Source organism: Eulemur rufifrons, chromosome 7 (genome assembly GCF_041146395.1).
Source record: "Eulemur rufifrons isolate Redbay chromosome 7, OSU_ERuf_1, whole genome shotgun sequence".
Taxonomy (NCBI): Eukaryota; Metazoa; Chordata; class Mammalia; order Primates; family Lemuridae; genus Eulemur; species Eulemur rufifrons.
Genome location: NC_090989.1, coordinates 285,890,229 through 285,896,313, shown reverse-complemented (window position 1 = coordinate 285,896,313; position 6,085 = coordinate 285,890,229). Strand labels below are relative to the sequence as shown.

Sequence of the window (6,085 nt, the reverse complement as noted above, 5' to 3'; positions counted from 1 at the left end):
GGGCCGAGGTGCCGGCGCGGGTCCGGGCAAGGGCGCTCGAGCGTGCGGGGGCGCTGTCCGCGGTGCTGACGCGGGTCCCGGCGCTGACCGAGCGCCCTGCGCGGAGGGGACACGGCGGCTCCGCGGCTGCGCTGCTCCTGGTCCCGACGCCGCGGCGACTGCGGCAGCTGCGGAGCTGCGAGCGGGGCCAGCGTCTCCCACCCTCCCGCCGCCCCCGCTTCCCAGCACGAGCCGAGGGGCGCCTCCCGCTCCGGCGCGCGCCTGCGTTCGCGGGAGCGTCTGTCGGAGCGCGCGTGAGCCGGGCAGCGCCGGTGCGTGTGCGCGCGTGCGTGTGTGCGCGTGCGGGGGGCCTAGGACGGTGACCCGCGCTGCAGGCGGCGGAGCTTGGGAACGTCAGAGGGGTCCTGGCACCGCGTGCAGCCTGTGCCCTTGCATGTCTTTATATGACCGAACGCGTGGCTTCCGTGCGCGCGCACGAGTCCTCACCCGCAGCGCAGGTATTTCGGGGCCGGCGCTTGCGGGATGTACACCCCGAGGCGTGGGGAGGCTCTGAGCCGTGCGTGGCGGCGCGACGCTGGGACTCCTCTCCGCTCGGGCTCAGAGTGCGGGAGAGGCTCGTCTGCTCGGCTGTGTGACTCGGAACCCCCTCCCCAGGGTGAAGAAGAGCAAGGGCGACAGTGGCTGTCCCCGTGTGTGGACTGGATCTTCCAGGAGAGACTGGGAGTCTGGACCCGAACCGGCTGGGACTGAGGTTAGACACCAGGAAGCACAGTGTGCTCCATCCAGCGTGGGTGCGGTTTGCACCACATGTCCTCTGTCCCGCATGTCTCCCCTTCTCCAGCCCCTCTCGCAGTGCGCTCCCAGACCCCCGGCCCTCCTGCCCCTTTCCAGAGCCTTCCTTGTCCCTCTGGTCCTCACGATCCTAATTCTTTGTTCCCCTCCATCCCTGGAGTGTGCTGTGCTTCCCCCTCCTAACCCGAAAGAAGGCTGAAGCTCCACCCCCCACCAGTGACATCACCATTTCCAATAGCAGCTCGGGGTTCACAGCCCTAACAGCCAAAGCCCCCAGTGGGGGAGGCAGGAGGGTCCCCACACCCAGGTGCTGCCTTGAGCAGTGCAGTGGGGGAGCCATGCGTCCCCCTCAGGGTCACACTCCCTGCTCCCTTCCGCTGTCCTCTCCACCAGCCAAACTCCCTGGACCCCCTGAGCTGAGAGGAGGGGCGGGGGCTGTGTGTTTGCCAAGCCCCCCTCTGCCCCTGCCCTCTGTGTGGGGAGTAGTTGCTCGGGCTAAACTGCCGCCTCCAAACTTCCGTGGCCTCCGGCAGGTCGGAGCCGGCAGGTGGACAGACCTGGCCCAGACAGCTCCAGGGCAGCATGGGAAGAAAGGGATTCAGCAGGGGCGCAGCCACTGCGCCCCGTGGGGTGCTGGGCCTGGCTCCTCCTGGCCCTGCAGACCTACGTATTGAGCAATCTGTGGCTGCTCCACAGCTGGGAGTCCGAAATGGGCCACGATGGGATCGTTTATACCATGGAAATCATCAAACCCTACAAATCAGGGATTTTTTTTTTTTTCCTATTCAGAGAGAGAGAGTTTGCCAGCATGCCACTGCCTCCCCCAGACCACAGGTCCTCAGGAGCCCCTGTGGACACATTTTTTATCAAGAGGAAGCTAGTTCGAGAGGAAGAAGCTGACAGGTGGGGGAGATGAGATAGGCAGAAGCCACGTCCAGAAATCCTGGCTCGTGGCCACCAGTGGCAGAGGACAGACCTTCCTCCTGCTGCTGGAAGGCCTCCCTCCACACCGCGGCTGGGGACATGGGGCTGGCCACCGCAGGGCTGGCCTCGGGTGGAGAGCTGCGCTGGAGCCCAAGTACCCTGCAGGGATGGAGCCCCAGGAGCAGCGAGGCCTCTTGCCAGCCTGATGCCGGCCCCACCCCCTCCCTTTGTCCCATGTCCCTCCACAGTCCCTCCTTGCTCCGGCCTTATCCCCGCTGACTCCCCCAGCCCCACGTGTCCCGGAAGGCTGACCTTCCCAACACCACAAGGTGCCCACAGACGCTCCTGTGGGAAAGACTGCGTGTCCACACTTAGTTCACGCAGCACTTACCCGGCGTGCTTGATGCCGTTGGGACGCAGGGTGGGGAGGCCCGACTCCCCGCCTTCCTGGAGCCAAGGCGCATGGCAGACGCATGAGCATCTGAGGCCCCTCCGCAGAGGGGCACGCTCTGAAGAAACGTGCAGCAGAACGAGGGACCAGGGGGTGACAGGATGGGCAGCGGTTCAGCAAGTGTCCGCCGCTTCTCCGACACGCCAGCCCTCCCAAAGGCGGAGCCCAGTTTCCCCCCTCGGACCTGGACGGGGCTCAAAGCCTCCTTTTTGAGAATGGTATGTAGCAGAATGTGACTTCCGAGGTCCAGAAAGAACATTCCAACTGCTACTCTCCTTTTCAGGTCACTCAGGAGCCTCCCTGTCGAGAGGACACTCAGGCAGCCCTGGGAAAGGCCCAGGTGCCAGGGACGCCAGCCACAGAGGGACCCATGTGGGAAGCCTCCAAGCCTCCATCCTCGGGCAGCCTTCAGAGGTGGCAGCCCTGGCTGATGTCTTCACTGTGTCCTCGGAGAGACCTAGGGCGGAACCACCCTGCCACGCTGCACTGAGAGACAACAGGGGTTTATTAGTGTTTTAAGCACTGAGTTTTGGGGTAGGTTGTTATGCAGCAATGGAAAACTAACTCGAATGCAGGGTGCTGCTTTAGGGAATGCCTCCCCGAAAAGATGTGAGAAAATACCTGAATGAAATGAGCGAGGATGCACGCTCTGACCTTTCCGGACGTTGGCCGTGGGTCTGTGCTGCGGCCCGAGCCGTTGGTCTGGGGCCGAGATGCTTCAAAGCCTTATTAAAAATGTGTGGGTCCCCATGAAACCCTGCTGTACCCAAGTGTACCAGGAGATCTGGATCGGAATGGGCTCGATGGGCTTCATTGTTTATAAAATCGGGAGCGCAGATAAAAGAAGTAAAGCTTTGAAAGCTCCCGCACCTGCTCGTGGTCATCACTAACCAGCCTCACTCGGGTGCACAAGAGAGGGAACGTCCGTCTGCCTGTAGATCTCAGGGAGCTGTGTTAGGCGGGAACACGGAACATCCCTGTGCACTTGTGTACGTGCCGTCTACTTCGGCATGAATAAATGTGTCTGTGAGATGTACGACATGCGGGACTGCTTGCAGTGTGTCCCCGCTCAGCTCCCTCCTGTGCGCCAGGCTTACTTGAGATCATTTGTAATGCAGGTGAATTCCAGATGAAATCAGAATCTTACTGAGCCGTTCATGGTTAGAAGCCCGAGGAACTTAAGGGTAAATATCTCAATTGTCACCAGAGTTGGTGATCAGGATCTAGTAACTCACGTCCTGCTGCTCAATAAATATTTGTTAAGCATGATGAAAAAAAAAAAAAAAAGAAAGAAATGAGTGAGAAAACCATACAAAGAGAGAGAAGGGGAAGTGCAAAGGCCCTGGGGAGGGCAAGAGAGTGTGGCCTGTAGCAGAAAGGGTGAGAGGAAGACAGGGAGAGCACAGTGGCCATGGGCCAGGCCCTGGGGGACCTGTAGGCTACAATGAGGGCTTCAGCTTTATTCCAAGTGGGATGGGAGGCCAATGGAGGGTGTAGACCAGGAGAGTGATATGGTTCAGTTTAGTATTTAGACAGGATCACCCGCTGCTGTGTGGTAAGAGTTCAAAGGAGCAAGGGGAAGTGGAGTGAGCAACCAGGAAGCTACTGGGCTAATCCACATGCCAGGCGAGAGGAGCAGGGGGAGGCGTGGAGGTGACAAGGCATGGTGCACGGAGGGTGAGGAGCGAAGTGTAACCCCAAAGTTTGTGGCCTGCACCACTGAGAGAACAGAGGTACTACTTACTCAGAATGGAAACGCTGTGTGGTTGAGTAGGCTCTTTTTTTAGACAAGCTCTGTCACACAGGCTGGGGTGCAGGGGTGCAATCCCAGCTCACTGCAGGGCTCCTGGGCTCAAGCGATCCTCCTGCCTCGGCCTCCCGAGTAGCTGGGACTACAGGCATGTGCCACCGTGCCCGACTAATTTTTTCTGTGTATATTTTTAGTTGTCCATATAATTTCTTTCTATTTTTAGTAGAGACAGGGTCTTACTCTTGCTCAGGCTGGTCTCAAACTCCTAAGCTCAAACGATTCACCTGCCTCGGCCTCCCAGAGTGCTAGGATTACAGACGTGAGCCACTGTGCCTGGCCGTGATGTGCCCTTTTATTCCTAATTTCCTTTTCTTTTCTGTGACCTTTGTAGAGGAGTATTAATTTTATTTTTTCTTGGCTAGTCTAGCTAAACATTTGCCAATTTTGTTGATATTTTCAAGAGAACAAATTTCTGTTTCATTGATTTTTCTCTGTTGTTTTTCTCCATCTGTTTCACGACTAATCTTTATTTTTTCCTTCCTTCTGCTTCCTGTGGCCCCTCCCAAATCGCTGGGATGACAGGCACGAGCCCCCATGCTTGGCATTTCATTTCTTCCAATATAAATGTTTGTAGTTAAAATTTCCCTGAAAATACTGTGTTAGCTTCATTCTATAAATGTTGATGTACATATTTTCCTTTTCATTCAGCTCAACATATTTTCTAATTTTTTTGTGATTTCTTCTTTGACTCCTGGTTTATTTAGAAGTGTGTTGTTTTAATTTCCCAAATATTTATTAATTTCTCAAATCTTTCTTCTTTTTATTTTTACTTTAATTTCATTGTGATTAAAAATACATTGTATGATTTCAATCCTTTAAAATTAACTTAGATCTGTTTTATGGCCTAGTGGGTGGTCTACACTGGATAATATTCCATCTGCAAGTGGGAAGAAGGTGTGACCTGCTGCTGTTGGGAGCGTGTTGTGTAGACGTCAGTGGAGTCACAGTGGCTGCCAGCATTGTTCAGGTCTGGTCCTTGTTGCTGTTCTGCTTGCTCCACTGTCCTACCCATCATTGAGAGCGTGATGTTACATATTGTTTTTGAGTTGTCTGTTCCTCTCTCCAATCTTATAAGTCTTTGCTTCATGTATATTACAGCTCTCTTGTTGGGTGTGTATATGTTTTAATTGTTTTTTGGAAAAAGATATACCATGCAAACAGCAACCGTAAGAGAGCTGGAGTAGCTATACCACCTAATACCAGATGAAATAGACTTTAAGACAGATGTTACCAGGAACAAAGTTCCAGTCATTCCCACTCAGTTTTGAAGGTGTTGCTTTGCTTTCTGGCATCAGGGTGACCAGTGAGAAGCCTGATGCCATCTCATCACTGCTCCTTGTGGCCGACTTATTTCTCCTCCCCGAATTCTTTCAACACCTTCCTTGACCATGGAACTCTGAGCCTTCACAAGGAAGTGTCTAGTGGTGAGTTTTGTTCATCTATCCCACCTGGCTTGGAATTGGAAGAATTTGAGCCAAAAGAAATTTCTTCCATTAGGCTCTGACAATTCTATCCATCTTCTCTTTTCTCTCTTTCTCAGGGTCTCAGTCTTTGACCATGAAATCTCCTGCTATATCCCGCTGGTTCCCAGTTGCAGTCTGGTGGATCAGGAGCACAGCAGTGCTGGGAGGGGCAGGAAATGCAGAGCCTCAGGCCTCCCCCAGCCCCCACCCCAAAGAGAATCTGCCGTTAACAAGATCAACAGGTGGTTTCCCCGCACAGGGAGGAGTAAGAAGCACTGAAATAGACTCCTAATCTTTCCTTTCAGGTCACCTTTCTGCCTTCCTCTTTCTGATTTGTGGAAATCAAGCAGATTTCCTCTATTTTGTCTACCAAATTAATTATTTTTTGTCAGCAATAATATTTTCATTTCCAAGAGTCTCCTGTTCTCTTTCTATTATAACAGCAACCTACTCTTGTCTAATAGATGCCCGATCTCCTTGATTCTCTCAGAGGATTTTAGTCCCACTGATCCTGGATTATCTGGGCAGGTGGCTGCTCTCTTTGCATCTCTGAATCTTTCTGTTCCACCTGCTGGTTTCCTTCACCCTGATCAGCCTTGGTGGTCTCCTACTAGTTCAGAAAAGGGGGGTTGGAGTGGCTCTTGA

The 6,085-nt window shown here is 54.1% G+C and overlaps 1 pseudogene; it reads left to right on the top strand.

Annotated features, from left to right (window-relative positions):
• The first annotated feature begins 2,836 nt into the window (after nt 1-2,836).
• Nucleotides 2,837-3,192, top strand: LOC138387698 (ATP synthase subunit ATP5MJ, mitochondrial pseudogene; annotated as a pseudogene).
• The last annotated feature ends 2,893 nt before the right edge of the window (nt 3,193-6,085 follow it).